Genomic DNA, 23,670 nt, shown 5'->3' with positions numbered 1-23,670 from the left:
AGAGCAGGGGAAAGCACAGGTATCCGCCATATTGTTGTAAATTTGATGCATCCCTGTGCTTTTCAAAATGATGCCTCTCAGTGAAGCAAAATGGCTTGCAGTGCTGGGCTGTGTCATTTCTTTGTAAATGAGGCCCTATATATTTACCATTTCATTGATAAACATCAATGAACGTTTTTCTACTGTCTCTGCTTCTCCCTTGTCCCTCTTCTCCTACTTATATGTGTTTTGTTATGTGTCTGTATAGTTACAGGAGACCCTGCTGAGTAAGAAAAGGAATGTGGCAAAATACAAGAGATGTACTGGGAGATAAAGAGAACAATGAAGAGAGAGAAGTGAAGTAGAGGGGAAGAGGGTAGAGATAGACATGATGTATAAAGATAAATGAGGTAGGGAGGGAAGTAAATGAAACACATAAAGGTAAGGGAGCCTGTAGAAAAGCTAGGGAAAGGTCGAGAAAGGATAACATAGCTAGAGAAAGAGAGACAGCGAAATAAGTAAAGTTTTAGAGTGAGATAGAGAGCTAGAGATGGTTATAGGGAGATGGAAATGGTGAAAGATAAAGAGGAGTACAGTATTTCAAGAGGTGAGGTAGAGAAAGAGGTAATGTAGAAGAGGGTGGATTAGAGAGCGATAAAGGCAGTGAGAGGTATACATTGATAGAGAGACTTCAGGATAAATAGTGATGAAGTATATAGAGAGAGAGCAAAATGAAAAGAGGTATAGAAACATTGATCATGTAAAGATAGTAGTTGGGTAGGGAGAAAGGTAGAGAGAAGGATGAAAGATAGAGGAAGACATTTGGTGTAGAGTCAAAAGAGGAAGTTGAGAGATGTTAAATAGCGATAGAGAAGTAAGGCTTATACATAGGTAGGGAGTTGTGGGATAGAATAGGAGGATTTTATGGTGAGGTAAAGAGATCTATAAAGAATGAGGTTGAGAGAAATAGTTATGGTGGAGGGGGTGAGTTGAAATGAGAAAGTGGTCCAGAAAGAGATATGTGTTCGAGAGAGCCAGAGAGAGGTAGAGGCAAAAGAGCTGAAGATAGAGAAATAGATCTTGTCAAAAAGGAGTATGATATTTAGCAAAATGAAGGAAATGGATTGGAAGTAGAATGCCAGAAAGTAGTGGTGGGGAGGAGAGGTAGTGAATGAATAGTGAGGTAATTCAAGAGGTTAGCTAGTGAGAGAGAGCACAATGAGGTATAGAAAGATGATGTAGTGAGGGAGATGTGAGGTGGAGAGAGAAATGAGACAGAAAGGTGTGGTGGATTCGTACGGTAGAGAAATGACGCATTAAGGAGTTAGGGAAAATTAAGGTAACAGAGGCATGCAAAGAGAGAAAGGTGAGGTAAAGATAGAAATTGGGTTGTGTGAGAAGTGAATTAGATGAAGGAGCGACACATGGAGTTCAGATGAAAAAGTTCTGTGAAGTAGAGAGAAAGGGATAAGATGGAGTTGAGGCAGAGAGAGGGGTTCAAAAGTAATAGACATAGGCTCAGAGAGTGCTAGAGAGAGGAGCATGGTCATGAAGGAGAGGTAGAGATGAAGTTGAGGGGGGTATTTTGAGTATACAGAACAAGAAGTGAGGTAGATAAAGGTGAGGAGGAGAGAGCTGAGATAGGGAGAGAATGATGGCTTATTAAGAAGTTGAAATAGAGAGAGATAGAAAAGGAGATGTGGTTAAGGGGCATAATGTGAAATGAAATAAGGAGAGACAAATGACACTGAAAGCCTGAGAAAAGCCACCAACTAAATGAAATTGCAAGAGTAAGGTTGGGCAAGCCATTCATGCACATAGAGGGGCAGGTTAATTTTTGTGTGCAACTCAGGGCAGCAACCAAAGTTGATGTGCTGACTCGCGTAAGGCAAAGAAAACAGCACGCAGACATATTATTAAAAATGGCTTTCTGCTGCTCACTACCCATATGCTAGCACACAACCTTTGCACCATGGTGTGGCAGTGTGTCTGTTTTGTCAAGCACTAGATTTGTACTGGAATACTACCTTTTGAGTACGAAATCCTATACCAAGACAAGTTCTTAAATATGTCACACACCATGTATGTACTGTACAGTGCAGCAAACATAAAATGTGTGGAATTTTTTCAGAAATGAAAACATTTCTCCAGGTATTGTCTGCTTTAAAGAGGCATTATTTTTTAATGCAAAGTCTGGAATGACTACCAATAGTAGATTTAGCTTTGCATCAATATAAATAAGCTAAGAGTACTTGGATTAGTCCACTCAAGTAATGATCCCTTGATGCAAGGTGTGCGGAGCTGAGCAAATCACTATTTGTGCTGAGAAAAGGGCACCTTACTAGCTCAAAATTACAATTGTAGAGAAATGTAAATACCTGTGTAGGAGTTAAACTCTATTTTCATCACTTTGCATGACTTTTCCCTGGGGCAAATCGTTAGTACATGTGGCGCTAAATTTATGTTGAACATGCACGGACGTGAAATTGAAAAAGTAGTTTTTTTAGCAGTGTTATGGCAGCAATTTCTACTGTCCCCTCACTTTACTAAGGGTCCCTTGGAAGGTGAAGACCCGTGCAATTACCCTGTTAGGACATGCCTTAAAGCATCGGTTGCAATTAGGCTCCGCCCCTTCAGTACGCCCAGAATTCTTTCTTTTTGGACTTTTTATGTTGGATATGTCTCGCTACATGCGTCTCACCCACAGTAATCACATGGCAAATAGACTGCATGTGTTTACTGACGGTTTTGGAAAAGGTGATGGACAGAGTTTCTGAATGATGCAGAATACTCCTACCCAGTCAAGAGATCAGGGCTTGATCCATCACCGTTTTTTAGCTCACTGCACCATCCCAGCTCAGAACCTGGCTACATGCAAATTAGTCTGTTCCTGTCCCAGTGCATGATGGGAACAGGGCAAACCAAACTACCAAGCCAATTCTTATACTGGGAAGGAGACAAGCTTCCGGGGACCGGTTTCTGGCATTTCAGCCGTCGTCGGCCCGGCTTGCTTGAATCCTGATGGTGCAATGAGCAAGGGACTCACGTCTGAGTATACCCTCCCACACTTAGTGTGGACAAAATCGATTTTGGAAAAGGTGATGGACAGTGTTTCTGAATGATGCAGAATACTCCTACCCAGTCAAGAGATCAGGGCTTGATCCATCACCATTTTTTAGCTCACTGCACCATCCCAGCTCAGAACCTGGCTACATGCAAATTAGTCTGTTCCTGTCCCAGTGCATGATGGGAACAGGGCAAACCAAACTACCAAGCCAATTCTTATACTGGGAAGGAGACAAGCTTCCGGGGACCGGTTTCTGGCATTTCAGCCGTCGTCGGCCCGGCTTGCTTGAATCCTAATGGTGCAATGAGCAAGGGACTCACGTCTGAGTATACCCTCCCACACTTAGTGTGGACAAAATCGATTTTGGAAAAGGTGATGGACAGAGTTTCTGAATGATGCAGAATACTCCTACCCAGTCAAGAGATCAGGGCTTGATCCATCACCGTTTTTTAGCTCACTGCACCATCCCAGCTCAGAACCTGGCTACATGCAAATTAGTCTGTTCCTGTCCCAGTGCATGATGGGAACAGGGCAAACTAAACTACCAAGCCAATTCTTATACTGGGAAGGAGACAAGCTTCCGGGGACCGGTTTCTGGCATTTCAGCCGTCGTCGGCCCGGTTTGCTTGAATCCTGATGGTGCAATGAGCAAGGGACTCACGTCTGAGTATACCCTCCCACACTTAGTGTGGACAAAATCGATTTTGGAAAAGGTGATGGACAGAGTTTCTGAATGATGCAGAATACTCCTACCCAGTCAAGAGATCAGGGCTTGATCCATCACCGTTTTTTAGCTCACTGCACCATCCCAGCTCAGAATCTGGCTACATGCAAATTATTCTGTTCCTGTCCCAGTGCATGATGGGAACAGGGCAAACCAAACTACCAAGCCAAATCTTATACAGGGAAGGAGACAAGCTTCCGGGGACCGGTTTCTGGCATTTCAGCCGTCGTCGGCCCGGCTTGCTTGAATCCTGATGGTGCAATGAGCAAGGGACTCTCATCTGAGTATACCCTCCCACACTTAGTGTGGACAAAATCGATTTTGGAAAAGGTGATGGACAGAGTTTCTGAATGATGCAGAATACTCCTACCCAGTCAAGAGATCAGGGATTGATCCATCACCGTTTTTTAGCTCACTGCACCATCCCAGCTCAGAACCTGGCTACATGCAAATTAGTCTGTTCCTGTCCCAGTGCATGATGGGAACAGGGCAAACCAAACTACCAAGCCAATTCTTATACTGGGAAGGTGACAAGCTTCCGGGGACCGGTTTCTGGCATTTCAGCCGTCGTCCGCCCGGCTTGCTTGAATCCTGATGGTGCAATGAGCAAGGGACTCACGTCTGAGTATACCCTCCCACACTTAGTGTGGACAAAATCGATTTTGGAAAAGGTGATGGACAGAGTTTCTGAATGATGCAGAATACTCCTACCCAGTCAAGAGATCAGGGCTTGATCCATCACCATTTTTTAGCTCACTGCACCATCCCAGCTCAGAACCTGGCTACATGCAAATTAGTCTGTTCCTGTCCCAGTGCATGATGGGAACAGGGCAAACCAAACTACCAAGCCAATTCTTATACTGGGAAGGAGACAAGCTTCCGGGGACCGGTTTCTGGCATTTCAGCCGTCGTCGGCCCGGCTTGCTTGAATCCTGATGGTGCAATGAGCAAGGGACTCACGTCTGAGTATACCCTCCCACACTTAGTGTGGACAAAATCGATTTTGGAAAAGGTGATGCACAGAGTTTCTGAATGATGCAGAATACTCCTACCCAGTCAAGAGATCAGGGCTTGATCCATCACCGTTTTTTAGCTCACTGCACCATCCCAGCTCAGAACCTGGCTACATGCAAATTAGTCTGTTCCTGTCCCAGTGCATGATGGGAACAGGGCAAACCAAACTACCAAGCCAATTCTTATACTGGGAAGGGGACAAGCTTCCGGGGACCGGTTTCTGGCATTTCAGCCGTCGTCGGCCCGGCTTGCTTGAATCCTGATGGTGCAATGAGCAAGGGACTCACGTCTGAGTATACCCTCCCACATTTAGTGTGGACAAAATCGATTGTGGAAAAGGTGATGGACAGAGTTTCTGAATGATGCAGAATACTCCTACCCAGTCAAGAGATCAGGGCTTGATCCATCACCATTTTTTAGCTCACTGCACCATCCCAGCTCAGAACCTGGCTACATGCAAATTAGTCTGTTCCTGTCCCAGTGCATGATGGGAACAGGGCAAACCAAACTACCAAGCCAATTCTTATACTGGGAAGGAGACAAGCTTCCGGGGACCGGTTTCTGGCATTTCAGCCGTCGTCGGCCCGGCTTGCTTGAATCCTGATGGTGCAATGAGCAAGGGACTCACGTCTGAGTATACCCTCCCACACTTAGTGTGGACAAAATCGATTTTGGAAAAGGTGATGGACAGAGTTTCTGAATGATGCAGAATACTCCTACCCAGTCAAGAGATCAGGGCTTGATCCATCACCGTTTTTTAGCTCACTGCACCATCCCAGCTCAGAACCTGGCTACATGCAAATTAGTCTGTTCCTGTCCCAGTGCATGATGGGAACAGGGCAAACCAAACTACCAAGCCAATTCTTATACTGGGAAGGGGACAAGCTTCCGGGGACCGGTTTCTGGCATTTCAGCCGCCGTCGGCCCGGCTTGCTTGAATCCTGATGGTGCAATGAGCAAGGGACTCACGTCTGAGTATACCCTCCCACACTTAGTGTGGACAAAATCGATTTTGGAAAAGGTGATGGACAGAGTTTCTGAATGATGCAGAATACTCCTACCCAGTCAAGAGATCAGGGCTTGATCCATCACCGTTTTTTAGCTCACTGCACCATCCCAGCTCAGAACCTGGCTACATGCAAATTAGTATGTTCCTGTCCCAGTGCAAGATGGGAACAGGGCAAACCAAACTACCAAGCCAATTCTTTTACTGGGAAGGAGACAAGCTTCCGGGGACCGGTTTCTGGCATTTCAGCCGTCGTCGGCCCGGCTTGCTTGAATCCTGATGGTGCAATGAGCAAGGGACTCACGTCTGAGTATACCCTCCCACACTTAGTGTGGACAAAATCGATTTTGGAAAAGGTGATGGACAGAGTTTCTGAATGATGCAGAATACTCCTACCCAGTCAAGAGATCAGGGCTTGATCCATCACCGTTTTTTAGCTCACTGCACCATCCCAGCTCAGAACCTGGCTACATGCAAATTAGTCTGTTCCTGTCCCAGTGCATGATGGGAACAGGGCAAACCAAACTACCAAGCCAATTCTTATACTGGGAAGGGGACAAGCTTCCGGGGACCGGTTTCTGGCATTTCAGCCGTCGTCGGCCCAGCTTGCTTGAATCCTGATGGTGCAATGAGCAAGGGACTCACGTCTGAGTATACCCTCCCACACTTAGTGTGGACAAAATCGATTTTGGAAAAGGTGATGGACAGAGTTTCTGAATTATGCAGAATACTCCTACCCAGTCAAGAGATCAGGGCTTGATCCATCACCATTTTTTAGCTCACTGCACCATCCCAGCTCAGAACCTGGCTACATGCAAATTAGTCTGTTCCTGTCCCAGTGCATGATGGGAACAGGGCAAACCAAACTACCAAGCCAATTCCTATACTGGGAAGGAGACAAGCTTCCGGGGACCGGTTTCTGGCATTTCAGCCGTCGTCGGCCCGGCTTGCTTGAATCCTGATGGTGCAATGAGCAAGGGACTCACATCTGAGTATACCCTCCCACACTTAGTGTGGACAAAATCGATTTTGGAAAAGGTGATGGACAGAGTTTCTGAATGATGCAGAATACTCCTACCCAGTCAAGAGATCAGGGCTTGATCCATCACCGTTTTTTAGCTCACTGCACCATCCCAGCTCAGAACCTGGCTACATGCAAATTAGTCTGTTCCTGTCCCAGTGCATGATGGGAACAGGGCAAACCAAACTACCAAGCCAATTCTTATACTGGGAAGGAGACAAGCTTCCGGGGACCGGTTTCTGGCATTACAGCCGTCGTCGGCCCGGCTTGCTTGAATCCTGATGGTGCAATGAGCAAGGGACTCACGTCTGAGTATACCCTCCCACACTTAGTGTGGACAAAATCGATTTTGGAAAAGGTGATGGACAGAGTTTCTGAATGATGCAGAATACTCCTACCCAGTCAAGAGATCAGGGCTTGATCCATCACCGTTTTTTAGCTCACTGCACCATCCCAGCTCAGAACCTGGCTACATGCAAATTAGTCTGTTCCTGTCCCAGTGCAAGATGGGAACAGGGCAAACCAAACTACCAAGCCAATTCTTATACAGGGAAGGAGACAAGCTTCCGGGGCCCGGTTTCTGGCATTTCAGCCGTCGTCGGCCCGGCTTGCTTGAATCCTGATGGTGCAATGAGCAAGGGACTCACGTCTGAGTATACCCTCCCACACTTAGTGTGGACAAAATCGATTTTGGAAAAGGTGATGGACAGAGTTTCTGAATGATGCAGAATACTCCTACCCAGTCAAGAGATCAGGGCTTGATCCATCACCGTTTTTTAATCAAACTGACGTTTGACGTTCGATCTTGCTGCGTGATCGCGCAAGACTTTTCAACCGCGAGTACGTCATAGCGTCCCGCCATCTTGCTCTGGGAGACTTTCAGAACGCGAATATATCATAAGGGCCCACGATCACGCATCGCGAGAGTAAACAATTGCGAACACATAGATGCGCCGTGCAGCTGACATCAGGTTGGAAATTTGAACAGCTCGCTTTCCCGAAATAGCAATTCTGCACAAGAAATCAATTGCTGGCAGCATAAATTGATGATTTGGATCAGAATAACTCCTCAGATTGACATTTGGCTGCACTTTTTTTGTGCAAGGAGTGCATTTTTGAGGGGTTGGGAGGAAAGAAGTGCCCCAGAGTCTCCAACATCCTGTTCCTGTCCAGCAGGTTCCTCCCAGTGCTTTGTCCATGTCCTGGTCACTTTTAATTTGGATCTGGAGCTGGAAGGATTACTCTTTGGCTGCTGCTGGATATTTGTTTTTGAGGACTTTTTCTTTAGATCACTTTTGGAGTTTAGATTTTACAAGTAAGTTGGTGTTGTTTGTTTGCAGCATTGCAGTTGCTGCAACTACAATTTATAAACTTTTTTCACAACTTTTTATAAAATATATTGTGTGTAGCCACAGTATCTAGTAGGCCCAGGGTTAGTCATGGGTGCACGATACAACTGTTTCTGTGAGTTTTTTTTAACTTAAATGTCATTTAAGGCATGAAATTGAATAGCTCACTGTTATTATATCTATGTGGATGTTTTTTGTAATTTTGGAGTGCGTGTTAAAGCCACACTATCCAGTAGGCCCAGGGGTAGTCAGTGGTGCATGGGCCATGTCTTTCTGTGGGGTCTCTTGAATTAGACATCATTTAGGGCATGGATGGCATTGGATTGGGGTGATTTTTCTGTGTATTTCGATTTTTTGGGTGTTGTTGGGGCCTGGTCCAGGGCCTGGATATTTGGGTGGGGGCCATTTCGAGCCCTGGTCCAGGGCCTGGCCATGTGTGTGGGGTCTAGGGGCCATTTTGAAGCCAGGCAATGTGCTTTGTGCCATAGGCCTGCACCCAGTCTGCCTTGCTTTCATCCATTATGCCCAGGGGCAGTCAGTGGTGCATGTGCCAAGTCTTTCTGTGTGTTCTCTTGATTTTAAACATCATTTAAGGCATGGATGCCATTGGATTGGGTGATTTTTGTGTGTATTTCGATTTTTTGGGTGTTGTTGGGGCCTGGTCCAGGGCCTAGCCAGGTGCGTGGGGGCCATTTTGAGGCCTGGTCCTGGGCCCGGCCATGTGGGTGGGGGTCTAGGGGCCATTTTGAAGCCAGACAGTGTGCTTTGTGCCATAGGCCTGCACCCAGTCTGCCTTGCTTTCATCCATTATACCCAGGGGCTGTCAGTGGTGCATCTGCCAAGTCTTTCTGTGTGTTCTCTTGATTTTAAACATCATTTAGGGCATGGATGCCATTGGATTGGGGTGTTTTTTTGTGTGTATTTCGATGTTGTGGGTGTTGTTGGGGCCTGGTCCAGGGCCTGGCCATGTGGGTGGGGGTCTAGGGGCCATTTTGAAGCCAGGCAGTGTGCTTTGTGCCATAGGCCTGCACCCAGACTGCCTTGCTTTCGTCCATTATACCCTGGGGCAGTCACTGGTGCATGTGCAAAGTGTTTCTGTGTGTTCTCTTGATTTTAAACATCATTTGGGGCATGGATGCCATTGGATTGGGGTGATGTTTGTGTTTATTTTGATTTGTTGGGTGTTGTTGGGGCCTGGCCATGTGGGTGGAGGACGTTTTGAGGCCTGGTACAGGGCCTGGCCATGTGGGTGGGGGTCTAGGGGCCATTTTGAAGCCAGGCAGTGTGCTTTGTGCCATAGGCCTGCACCCAGTCTGCCTTGCTTTCATCCATTATGCCCAGTGGTACTCAGTGGTGCATGAAGCAACTCTCTCTGTGTGGTCTCTCTTCTATTAATTTAAACATCCATTTTGGAGTAGAATTGCAATTTTTATTTAGTGTCCTTCCGTTTTTGGGTGTGTTGTGGTATAATAAATACCTAGTTGCAAATATTAATTGAAGCACGACATAAGCAACATGCATTTAACTGATGTTCCTCAGGTTTCCTTTGCTTTAGGTGCACAAAGACTGACAACCAGGAATCATCCTCATCATCATCACTTGTTGTAGTGCCAGGAAGAAGTCCTGCTGCGGTGTGTGCACAACGTCACGTGACGTCTCGTGTAGTGGCCACAGGCAACTCTGCAACTCGTGCAACTGCGTCCTGCTGTTCTGACATCTGAAAAAGATGGGACCAAAGGAAGGAGGCCGTTGCTCCTCTTCCAAGAAAGTTGCCAGTGCCACTGCCAGTAAGAAGGAGCAGAAGAAGCAAGTGGCGCCACTTACCAAGGAGACTGTTGTGCAGACAGACACTTTTTGTGGGAAAAAAACTACACCTGCAGCAGCGGTGTCCGCCGGGGACCAAGCAGGGAGCAGCACCTCTGCCTCATTGGTCTCAGTGCCACCACGCCAAGTTAGGCCCAAGTCCATGAGTGCTGCAGAAGCAGCCTCTTTAATTGCTCTTTCTCCATCGACCAGTGATGTTGGCGTTGACTCATCGCAAAGTAGCATCCAATCAACGCAGGGTGTAACTCATCTGTCGAGTCTTCAACCACAGCCGCAATGACAACCACAGGTGCAGCAAGGAGAGGCGCAAGTAGCGGCGCAAGGAGAGGTGCAAGGAGAGGCGCAAGGGGAGGCGCAAGGAGTGGCACAAGGAGTAGCACTAGGAGTGGCGCAAGGAGTGGCGCAAGGAGTGGCGCAAGGAGTGGCGCAAGGAGTGGCGCAAGGAGTGGCGCAGGAGTGGCGCAAGGAGTGGCGCAAGTAGAGGCGCAAGGAGTGGCGCAAATAGAGGCACAAGTTGAGACAAAAGTAGAGGCGCAAGTAGAGGCGCATGGAGAGGCACAACTGTCCACAATGCTTGTTTCTCCAGAAGTAGGGGCACATCAGGAAATCGAGATTCAAGCGGAGGTATCAGCCGAGCAAGCCACTGCTCCTGATGATCCATTGTCTTCCAGATTCCCAGCAAGAAAAAGGTCAAGGAGGGCTAGTACAAGTTCTTCTTCAAGCCCCCTTCCTTCTGATGACCTAGATCTTAATTGGCACCCACCAATGCAGTCTGAGAGGGAGGCACGCCATGAGCCGACCAAGCTAGCTAAAATGAAGGTACCCGCAAGGCTTTCACTTATGGGTGATGACAAAGAAGAAGTAGAAGTGTTTTTTTCTGCTGCTGATGAACAGTCTGACGATGACGACCCAGTCATCACAGTCGTCATTCTAGCCCCAGCGGGCATCCAGCAGAAAGACATTTTTACCCTATCCAAAGATGCTGCTGTGCAGGATGTGTGTGGCGTGGCACCACTGGTGGTACCACCACCAACACAGGTAACTACTTCACCAACACGACCTACAGCTTCCATATTTTCTCGTCAGAAGGGCCGGCAGGGACCTCCATCCAGCTCGACCTCCATTACCTCAAGTAGTGGTGCTGCAAGTGCACAACAGAGTCAAATTCAGCCATGCCCATCCTCCACTTCATCTGGCATTGAAAGTAGCACCTCCACCACCACCAGAAATCTCAACTCCCCAGTTTGGGACTTCTTTAGTATTAGCAAAAAGGCGGAAAACCTAGTCATTTGTTCGATTTGTAAACAAGTAGTTAGTCGGGGTAAGCTTGGTACCAACTATGGTACCAGAAGCCAGAGAGGTCATCTCAAAAAACATCACATTATCCAGTGGAAGGCGCACTTAAGTAACATCCGGAAAGCCAAAAGTACAAATCCAAATGTAGACATTGATATTGCATCTGATGACGAGGAGGAGCTGATCGTGCAGGGGGGAGGTGAACAACCGAGAGACATTTTTTCTGGTGCACACAGTACCCCGGGCAGCGGCACTGCAGTGGTAGCGCCCACACCCTCCTCTACCCCAGCAACATCAAGGAGGCACAGTAGTCTGGTAGAGACACTAATGCGAAAGAGTACATCAATGAGGCTAACTGGGTTGAAAAGGTCTGCATCCTCATCACATATGAAATCGGCCCAGACCACCATTAAAAGCATGTTTTGGTCGGAGGCGCCATTGGAACGCAACCACCCAACATTGTATAATGCAATGCTGGCTAAAATGTTAGCGCTGGACCTTCTCCCTTTTTCTTTCATGGAAGGGGTGGGGTTTCTAGAATTCGTGGTAACAGTCTGCCCTAAATGGAAGGTTCCTAGCTGGTCCTATTTTGTCAGAGTTGTGGTTCCAGCACTACATCAAGATGTGCTGGAGGTGATTGGGGCAGCTTTGCAGAAGAGTGCTATTCACATTATCCACCTGACAACAGACATGTGTACCAGTTGCCAAGCCGTTGATTACTTGTGCATCACTGCACACTGGGTCTCTTTTGTGGGGGTTAGAGACAAGATAGCTGCAGGTGGTCACAGTGCCACAATTTTTCAAGCTACTTGGAAACATGCAACAGTAGCCATGTTTGCCATGGAGAAATCTCATACTGCAGTAAAAATTTTGGAGGAGTTTAACAGTAAGGTCTTTGAATGGCTGCTTCCAAGAAAGCGCATGATTGGTTATGTTTCCACGGATAATGGCAGTAATATAGTTAGAGCCATGTCTGATGGTGGCTATTTCAGAGTGCTGTGTTTAGCGCGTTTCAAGATATCTTGAAAAAAGAAAACACAGTCAGCAAGTTACTGAGCACCTGCCGAAGAATCTGCACACATTTCAGCCATTCGTTTAAGGCCCGGAAGTAGCTGAGGATCATTCAACGTGTCCGTAGAGTGCCAGTCAGAGGACTCATCCAGGAGGTGGCAACACACTCGAACTCAACCTTCTACATGCTTGAGCGTCTGTTTGAGCAGTACTTAGTAATCAATGAGTATGTCTTTAATGCACCGGGTGCTTCTATGAAAGACATGAGGCTAGAGGTGAAGGAATGGGACCTAGTTAAAAGCCTGACAGACATGCTTTGTCCTTTTGAGGTCTTCACACGTGAAGTAAGCAGGGAGGACTGTACTTTGGGCAAAGCTATCCCATTGTTGCACATGCTAGAGCACCAACTGAAGGCGGTGTCTTCAACGTTCCAAGATGATGCTGATAAGCAAGACGCATATCAGTTGGCGGAGAGCTTATTAACTAATTTCTAATTTAAAAACACTTGTAAAGCGCGACGTACACCCGCCTACTTGCCAATGCAAGGCTTAAAGGAATACATTGTGAACAACATTACATTTGTGCCACTATTCTGGATCCACTTTAAAAAAAGGCACTGGCCAGCAAAACATTCATTCCTTTTAATGAAGCAGATGTTTCAAAATACAAACATTGGCTAGCTCTGTCAGCCACTCGGTTCGAAAAAGAGTCCAGCAGCTAATTGAAGGAACCGCCACAAGTACTACGGAATCAGCAGGCCATCCGGCGTCAAGGTCCACTTCTGTGGTCGAAGGCAGTCACTTTCCCTCAGAGCTGTTACCAATACCAGCAACTGTATCATCATCATCACCTGCACCAGGCCCAGCCATAATATTGTCGGAAGCGGATTGGATAACTCATCAAGGGTTTGTTTGTTCCAGTGTTGATGCAAAGGACACAGATGGTGCGCAAAGTGGAGCACCCCTGCATGACCTTGAGTGGATGGTGCAGGCCTATCTGGATGACCCAACAGAGGTCTTCATTGATCATAACCCATTGCTGTATTGGTATGGTAAAAGGGGTCAATGGTCACTGATCACCATGCTGGCTCTAAATTATTTGTCTTGCCCACTCACAAGCGTGTCTTCTGAACGTGTTTTCAGTGCTGCTGGTGCCATTGTAACTTCATAAAGGATCCGCCTCTCTCCCAAAAATGTGGAGAGGTTAACAATGATGAAGATGAATCAGCACTTCATACCACCAGATTACAAAATACGTGAATCCACGCAGGAAGAAGAGGACACTGACTTAGGTGACGGAAGTTCTTCTCTGTTAGCTGACCTACTCCCGTTTCAATTCACAGAGTTTGAGGACGAGCTCTACTTCCCTGACACCTAGGCCTGAAATAGTGACTTTCTTTCTTTCGTCTTTATTCACTTTTATTCCTGTGTGTCTTTCTTTGTTTTGCAACTTTTACCACAACAAAACTCTAATCACAAAAAATCCATCAGCAGCACCGTCTTCGTCTTATTTGCTTATTGAAGGTGCCGCTGTCTGCATTCCTCAGTCATGCTACTCTATCCTCCTCCTCCAGACTCTCCATTTACATTTCCCTCAAGGCAGATGGCTGGATTACGCAGAATCAAGAAACTGTTGCTTCGTAGACGAGTCCCCTCAAAAGAAGTGGGACTGGAATTACTGACTATGCTAACTGTTACCTCTAAAATTGACACGAGAGGCTGCCCTGTGGGCCTTCACTTGAAGAATAAGATGCAGACAAAAAGTGGAACAGGTAATGAATAATGAGATGGCATGCAATGGACAACACTGGCTGTCTGGCTCTGATGAAAGCAATTGCTGTTTGTTTGTTGTGCATGAAATGAATCATATGTGTTCTGTTAATATTTAATCTTTAACACACTAAATGTAACTCAAGTCTACTCTGTTTTTACCTTGTTGAAGTCAAATTGTATTTCTACTGCAGGGGCCACTACGTTGCATTTTTTAATATGGAAAATGTCCTTGGACTCACTGTGTGTAGACTGTGACTGCTTGAACAACATTGAGTTGGCCAATACCATGATGATGATGAGTCTTGATGATCAAAGTTAATATCTTTACAGTCACTCACTGGGATGGATGGATAATCCTCGTCGCTTTATAGAAGAACTATGGCCATTTCGTGAGTGGCTAACAGGTAAACAAGTCAGCAACAACCACAGCAGAACTACATGTCTGTCTAGTCGTGGTATGGAGTGGTCGAGCCAGTGTAGTGTTGGTATGCCAGAGTCCAGACAGGAGTTCATGTAAAATTGCGGCTATGTGGCTTGCTGCATAAAATTAGATCTGCTTTGTCTGTCTGTGTCAAAGAGGTATGCTACATGGAGGTTGGTTCACTCAGTGGTTCCTGCCTTGACCGTCTGCATGGCCCTGGCCTGCTGTGTGCTAATTGCTATCCTTGAAAAGGAGACTCAGAGTACACACTTTAGAAATGATGCTTGTATGTAATACTGTTGCCTCTGAAAGTGAAAGTGTAACTTATTTTTGCACTACACACCGTATCTTATATTTTTTCTCCATGGTGTTTTCATATCCCTTTCTATTTTTCCATCAACAATTACAGGCCGGCTTTCCTTTTACCCTGTGCGATGGGAAAAACATTAACTCTGGCAATCCGCAATTCCGCATCCGCGAGGCAGGCAGTGGACAGTGTGTCTGGTCACCAAGATTGATTGACAGAGCGTCAGATAGACTGGAGGAGTACCGCGAGCAAGAGGAATGGCTGGATGCATGCAACTTCCCAAATTGAACAGGACAACTACAACATACAGTTACAGTATACTCTTCACTTCTCCTTATCTTTTAAATAATGTTATTGTTGTGAACTTCTATGAGTGCGACTCTGTGCGTTTGCTCTCTGCTTCAAATTCATCCCTACAGCTATTTGATACGTTTCTTTGCTATTTTTAAAATTAATTTTTTGATGTACTACAAATATGTGTTTATTCTCTCTGAGGGCAGATAGGCAAATGAAATTGCATAACTACTGCAGCCCTGTACTGTGAAATTGTGCATTCATAGTTAGTAAGTTGTAGTAACTACTACCTTTCAGTAACCTAACCATCCATTTAGCAAACAATTTCATGCATGCAGTGCATTTCCTTTATGTCCCTTAAAAGATTTATGGATATCTTCATATCCAAAGATTTGTTTTTCTTCATTTGTTATTTGTCCACGCTGTGCTTTTTTTCCTCTCTCCACAAAACTTTCCCAAAAACCCCCATTCCCATCCAATTTTCTAATCCTAACCCTCTTCCCTCAGGCTGTGTGGTTTTCATTGAAGTGTGACAGACTAAATGACAACAATATTTCCACACACTTGCTGGGGAGGATAAGGTCAAAGCAACATAAAATCAATTTCAAGGCTGGTGAAGGAGTCTGAGGATATATTCTTATTCTTATTCTGCTTGACACACACCCATGAGTATTTGCAAATCAAATCAGAATTTCATGTGCGCCATCGAGTGGATTTATCATCAACAACATCCTCCTCCTACATGTGACGGCTGCTGTGTCCTTCACCTTCATACTATTTCTTGTAGTAGCCATTTCCTTTTTTTTCATATGCTGCTACTGCCAGTGTGTACCACTAGTGAGCAGCCTTTACAACGCGGGCATTACCACGCGCTGTCATTACTACGCTGCTTTTACAAAGCAAGTCATTACAATGACTTGCGCTGGAGGGCGCTGTTGGATAGGGAATAGTTTAATTTTCTATTCCAGCACCTTCCCTACTGTAACGTGGGCTGGAGTTGGAATAGAACATTAAACTATTCCACTATCCAGCGCTTACAGCGCAAGTCGTTGTAACGACTTGCGTTGTAAAAACAGCGTTATGATGTCACACTTGGTAATAGCCCGCGTTGTAGTGTCATACAACCGTACCACTACTACTACCACCACAACTATGACATTTCATCTGTCCAGGATTCCATAGCCAACCTTAATCGCCATTTGCCATGCAGCCAACCCTGTGCCTAGCCCTATTCTCAAACACAAATCACAGGTAAGATAAGCCTTTTGGGGAGGAAAAATAATGGAGTAGGAGGAGAGGAGAGACTGACAGTAGTACTAGTAAAGTAGTAGGGCAATTGAATTCACTCACTCTGTCAGTGGCACTTTTGTACAAATTTGGGTGATTACTTAGACAATTTGAATCAAGCAGCCTGTTAAGTTTCAGTAAAACAAACGTACAGTTAACCCTCCTGCCTCCCCCACAAAACAGTAGAAATGCGTATGCGAGGTTTAAGTAGAAAATAAATAATTATTTTGATCCCTAACAAAAGAAAACTATCCCGCAAGACCCGACTCACCCCCTCTCTAACCCCAAACAATGTCCATGAAATCAGTCCCCAAAGGTTCAAAAGCCCAACGCCCGAATCCCACCCCCCAAAAGTCTTTAAAAAAGAAGCAAGGGACAGTCTCTCTACATCCGCCAGCGGTGTCCTTTGGCCAGGTGGTCACGCTGCTCTCTCCGGAGGTTCTTGAGCAGGGCTGTCAGCCTCGCCACCTCCTGCTCAAGGTTGAACACTCGCAGGGTCAATCTGTGCACACGGGCCTTGCACTTGCAGGTAACGTGGGAGCAGCTGTGGTTTTTGCTGCTCGGTGGCGGCTGGTGGCTGCCAGACCACGGCTCCGTACCGCTTGAGGTTTGCGCTGACTGTATGACCCAAGGGCAGCGGAGGAGGATGCAGCGGTCGTGAATGTTGTTGACTGCGACTGCCAGTCATACTCCTCCTCTTGGGCCACCAGCCGCCGATATTCAGCGACAATTGCCTCCAGCTTTCGTTGCCGGGCCCGTATAGCCAACTCCTTCCTTGTTAGTTTAGAAGGAGTATCTATATGAAGAAAGAAAAACATACTGTAACCAATGCTCTTCAAGAATAACACAAAATAATTCAGCAGAAAGTTGTGTCACTAGCAACTTGCAAGCACAGTACATAACATTTGTGGCATGTATCTATCTAACCTCCCACTTCGTCGGCCTCTGCTCTAACATTAGTGGGAGTTTCAGGAATTCTACTAGCACTATATGAACTCACTACATTAGACTCAGAGAGTACACCAGTCTTCTTCTTCTCTCTTGTTTAGCAAATTGGTACGTAAACTTGTGGAAGCCAGCATAATGCCAGCCCAGCCAACTTGCACCCGAGAAAAACAGACGCAAGCCATGATGACACAGACTTGGGTCACTGTTACCATTCCAGTACACGCAGGTGGTGAAGCTTTTACTTTTCTATTACGGGTGGCACTGGCCATACTCTGTTACAAGGGCTCCTGCTTAATTAATTTAACTTTCACCCTGCCCTGCCCCTGACTACTACAAAAGGAAAATGACGAAGATAAATAATATGATCATCTATCCCTTCACAGGATATTTGCTTACATATGGGATGACTTTAGGTGCTTTGTTTTTGATTGAGTGAACACCGATAGGCCACACATGAATAACAGAGTTGTAAAAAAATTATTAACAGAGGTAGTGAGTGTTCCCCGTAATCGCCGGATATATGCTGTGCTTGCAAACTACTGTTACTAGTCATGGTAGTATTCTGAAAAATTACAACTTCTTTCCTCGGCTTTGCTACTCTGGCACGGACGTGCGGTGTTAAATGCTCTTCAAAGTAACACTCTTCATCCAGTGGCCGTCTACTCTGTCTACATACACCTATGCTATCTATGAGGAAGATACCATCCGGGCATCTATCCATTCAAAGTAAATGTCAATCATTCTTCTTAATGTCTCAACTGGACAAACCTTACTTTTTCTCACCGTAAAACAACCTTTTTATTTTATTTTGTAAACCGCCAGCCATGCATTCGTGCTTGACTTGCATTTGAATTAGAACCAAAAGATATATTGCGCACACATACAGTTTCTGTTTCACCCACCCAGGCAGTCTGCTTTTCTTTCTCCTTCCACCCATCCTTGCTTCAGCATTCAACCGGCCATGGATCAGATTCCCAGCTACCTCGGGCAGCATTCAAAACACGTATCATTCTTTGCCAGTCATTAATTTTAACTCGCTCGTCCTTTCTTACACCCTTCTTTCCCTTTTCTTTCATCCCATCCATCAAGTTAATCTCTGATCTGACTTGGCTTCTCGATAAAACTTTCACAGCTGAGTTAAAGTCAAATTTAGAAGAGGCCATTGGTTACTCGTCAACTCCCGCCGCTAATGCTATTGCTAATGCGAAGTCAAGGGTGACTGTCTTCTACCTGGTTGACAAAAACTTAGTTCTAAATTTGTAAGTCTTCTTAACAGTAAAGTGTACTTGTACTGTACAACATATACACCCCTGCAGAGAGCCCACTCTGCAATCTCAATAAGTAAGGAATATAATAGCTTACCACTGCCCGCCACTACCGTGGCATCCCCCACAGCAGTTCTTGCTGGCTGTGGCACCGCATCTGCCCCTGGAATGATCACCTCCGCGCTGGCCCCGGCACTGGTGATCGGCTGTACCGATGGTGTTACGCCTAGAAAATACATTTAATATTTTTAGATGCCATATACACCACTCCCTATTTTGTCTAGAAACGAAAAATTATGTTACTGGTACTACATAAACAAATTGAATAATTTGTGACTCTCTAGTGTAAACAAAAAATGTCCCTTTCTAAAGGGAAGGGTGTTTTTTATTTATGCTTAACCATAACATGTGAAGCTACACTTTGGCACAACTGATGAATGCTTGCTTTTTAACACGCACCATTTTTCTCATAACAGACAGAAGCTTCCCTTCTACGAACAAGAGCAAGATCATATGAATGTTAGTGGGAGTCGTCATCATCACCACCAAGACTTTAAGTTCCAACCAGGTGAGGGTGTTCCCACAATTACTGTGTAAATCCGCCACTGTACAGTTTTCATGAGTTCACTGTTCATCTTCTATGAAGTTAATTTTAATCAATGTTTATAATGCACAATCGAAAATTAATATACAGAGTACAGACAGAGCTAGTTGTTTTACTTTTAATAAAGCTTTAAAACTTACATAGACTCTGTGGTTTTGGTCATGAGCGAAAGGGTTTGCAATTTGCAAGCATAAATCCGTGACTCTGACAGGTAGGGACTCTGACTCCGTAGTCTTATGTTCTGGGCTGTATAATTATTGGGTCTTCATCGCTGCATTCGGGAGCTGAATATTGACTGTGACACAGTAGCTAGTCAGTAAGGAGATTAGGGGGTTCAACTTCTGTTATAACTGAGGTATGTGGAAAGTCCAACAGCGCCTACTATCACCAATGCCCTATTTCTTGTCCATAGTTCTGTATGTGCAGAATAGTCCCTGCAACAGTAGTAGTATGTCCTCCTATCCAATCAAAAAGTAAACTAGTATCTTATTCTTGGTGGCCATTGACATTTTATTGTTGGGAATTGTCAAAATATAAACATTTAGAAGACTTCAATAGACATTATGGACAACCCAGAGGTCTACACTCAGTGCCTAGAGCTATTGCTGAATAGGAGTTTTGTTTAACACCTTTTGCCAACTGTGCAAGCTTAGCTAGCTACACAGACAGACTAATAATATTCTAGTAGTAGCACAGAGAGTCATAGTAGAGGCAGGATAAAAATGTAGAAACTGTCTACAAGAAGATCAAAGACGATTTAGGAAAAAAATAGAATTTGAGGAACGTTTGGAATAAATAGGTGCTGTAAAATATAGGGAAGTATAATTATTAATATTAACAGGAAAACTTACTGGGGCCAGCAGAGGAGCCCTCGGCGGACCGATCCTGGCCTTCCTGATCTGCCGGCGCTGCTACCTCCTCCTCTGTCCTCTTGCCCCTGGGGAAGCTGATGTACAACATGAAAGAAAGACACAAACATGGATGATTGTTGTCAGCCAAATCAAACATTTCAAAAAAACAATAACAAATTATTTCGGGGAAATAAACAACAATTGCACTAAATTTATTGACCTATCTGATGTGGTCTACTAGGATATTAGTATGGCTGGATTCGCGGACCGTCTACTTGGAAAGTTATGTAACTCACTAAACCAACTACAAAAAGGTTCTACTAGGACTGGCAGGCAGCACTCCGCAGCACGCGAAGTGACAGACACAGTCCGTCATGATTGCAGACCACTAAAACGTTTCCTACTAAATAACCAGTCATAATATACTCAAACTATAAATCTACCACCACTATCTCTTCTTAGTGGCAGGAGTACAAAGGAAGGACTGGACTTTAGTCTCTAGTGTCTCGCATTACGCAGTTCTGTAAAGTACACTCATACATAATCACCCAGGCCAAATGAGCACAAAATTGAAAACAAGTAAGCATAGTAGCACCGCCAAGGAGCAGGCGAGCACCTGCAATCACAGAAGCTTTTGAAACATAATTTACCTGCAATGTAATCTCTAGTGTCTAGCATTACGCAGTTCTGTAAAGTGCACTCATGCATAATCACTTAGGCCAAATGAGCACAAAATTGAAAACAAGTAAGCATAGTAGCACTGCCAGTGAGCAGGTGAGCACCTGCAATCACAGAAGCTTTTGAAACATAATTTACCTGCAATGTAATCCCTAGTGTCTCGCATTACGCAGTTCTGAAAAAGTACACTCATACATAATCACCCAGGCCAAATGAGCACAAAATTGAAAACAAGTAAGCATAGTTGCACCGCCAGTGAGCAGGCGAGCACCTGCAATCACAAAAGCTATTGAAACATAATTTACCTTCAATGTAATCAGCAAAATTCTTGCTCTTTGGAAAAAACAAATATTTGCAATACCATAACACAGAGCAGGAGAAAACAAAGTAGTGATTAAATAGCTACTAGTACTCACCAAGCCCAGGGATCTTGACGCCAAGCAGGTCGAGCAGGTCATATTCCCGGCCCAGGATGTCTGGCCACCGGTGCGCCGGACCCCAGACTCCCGATACATGGCCGGGCACACCTTACCCCATAGCTGGTGATGCTCCCGGAGCCCGTACCCAGTACCGCGGCTGTCGCATGCCGCGACGGTCTTGGGGAGGTGGCGCTGGACAAAGAGAACCAGTGCGGCAACCTCCACCGTGCTAAAGATCTCCTGGGCAGTTATTGCCTCCCCCCTTAAGCGCCCGCAAGGGAGCCGGCTAGAGGGACCCTTCCCCTTCACGTTTTTGCCGGCTCCCTTTGCCATGGTCCTGGGTCACAGAACGGAAAAATAGGAAAGAATAGGGAAAAAAAGTGAATAAAAGAAAAGAGCGAGCTAAACAAAAAACTGAAAAAAGTAGTTATTAAAGTAACAAAAAGTTGAAAAAACTCAAAATAAAGATGTAGAAGAATAGAGAGATAGATAATGAGTAAAAAAGATTTAAAAAAAGTTCAAACAAACAAAGGATTACAAAGATTAAAGGAGGATTGAAAAAGCAAGCCCAGCACCATAGCAATGAATGAAAAACAAGATGGCCGCGTCCATTGCGACCATGTGGGTAAGTTTGCGCGAGATTTCCCTTGCGAGCACGCAAAAACGGACTCGAACACGCAATTGCGCCCCGCACGTAGGAATGCACAACGCTAGCATGCATCTAGCACCTGGAAACGGAAATACGCAACGCGAAAACTGAAAACAAGATGGGTGCGCCCATGTACGAACACATGGGTAACTTTGCGGTAGCCGCGCTGAAAAAAACCCCGAGAATACGCAAAAATGAAAAAAACGGCAAATTCGCACAAATTGGCGGATTTTGCGGACCGGGAATTCGCTTTGCACAAATTCACGTACAGTGAATTCGCAAATTTTGCCCATACTTATTTTAAAAGCTGCTCCGGTGGGTGGCACAATCAGTGCTGCAAGCCCACCAGCAGCATTTGATTTACAAGCCCTGGGCACATGCAGTGCACTGTACTAGGGTCCGACAAGTAAACCAAACAAGCCAATCATGGAGTCACTAATCCATACATCAATTTACAATAGTGAGAGCATTTGCACTTCGGCACTGATCAGCAGTGGTAAAGTGCCCAGAGTCATAAAACCAACAAAACCAGGTCAGACAAAATACAGGAGGAAGACAAAAAGTTTACGGATGACCCTGCAAAAAGGGCCAAGACCAACACAACCCCCTTTCAGCCAAAACGCAGAGGAGACCAATCTCTACCCTGATGGGCTTCTCTGCTTTGAGCGATAGAACATGGACCCTGGTCCGCAACAGCAGGGGCATATTCCAGTTCAACGCCAATCTGAACCCAGTTGGATCCCTCTGCTCATGCTCTCAGGTACTACTAGGCTACCCCACTCGTACTCCCTAGTTGTCCACGGCCAGGCGCAGATCCTAGGCCATCCAGAGACCTCCAGTCCTCACCAATCCACAGAGTGGGGGGCAGTAACACCTGGAACATAATAGCCATTCTCCACCCTTCCTTTCAGTGTAGTTCCCAAATGCCACTGATCCTCCCACCTGGGGTTCCGTACTCTCCTCCTATGAGAGGTGACCTCAGAACACAACTCTCCCACCAGTTCAGGACCTCTCTCCAGCAACTGGCTTGCCAACCTTGGATCTAAACCCTCAGGCTGCACTGGGGCCAGAGGCAAGGACTCCCTCCAGGTTAGACAACACCTGAACCTGGCTTGCTAACTCAGGGACCAGCCCCTGTGGTTGAACACTTGCCCAGCGCACCAGGACTTCATTGGGAGCATATATGCCCCCACCTGAGGGTGACACACAACTCATGTGTCATATGACAGTCTGCCGGGCACAGATCTCATGACCCCTGAAGACCCTAAGCCAATAGGTCCACAGTACGTCCAAGTACGTCACTGGAAGGAATTCCCAGCATCGGAGCAGGGCCCGGCAACTGTGAACCAAGGCAGCAGCGTGGCAAAATTTCCTCGTTTACTCATATTTTTCAGTTTCTACATATAAATACATACAAAGGAAAAATTCTTTCCCGTCTATATTTATATGTAAAAATCCGTAAAAACGGAAAACCCGTAACCCTAATCATTATGCAGAATGCAATGTATAATGCGTACAGCATAAACAGTATTATAAAATAACACTGTAAGAGCATTGTATGGTTTCTAAGCCATATAAAAATACATACATAAATAACATAGACTAAAATACTCAACTGGTGCTTCTTAAATATGCCTACCCCAATGTACCTAACCTATGTCTAGTACCAGGGAAGAAGTAAGTGTTGTTTAGTATAGGTTTAGTTTTGCCAAGAATCTACCAAAGGTTTCTCTAGGTTCTTATCAGCTCCATACCTTGTTAGAATGAAGGAGTTCTGGTATCTCTGTCTCGGGACTCGATTTCCCAACACCCTGCGAGGGGAGCCGGAAACACTGGAGCTGGATTCTCGGCAAGAGAAAGGCAGCTTCCTGATCAGTGCATCAG

Source organism: Lissotriton vulgaris, chromosome 3_1 (genome assembly GCF_964263255.1).
Source record: "Lissotriton vulgaris chromosome 3_1, aLisVul1.2, whole genome shotgun sequence".
Taxonomy (NCBI): Eukaryota; Metazoa; Chordata; class Amphibia; order Caudata; family Salamandridae; genus Lissotriton; species Lissotriton vulgaris.
The sequence above is the reverse complement of the archived record's forward strand: the minus strand, read 5'-3'. Positions refer to the sequence as shown.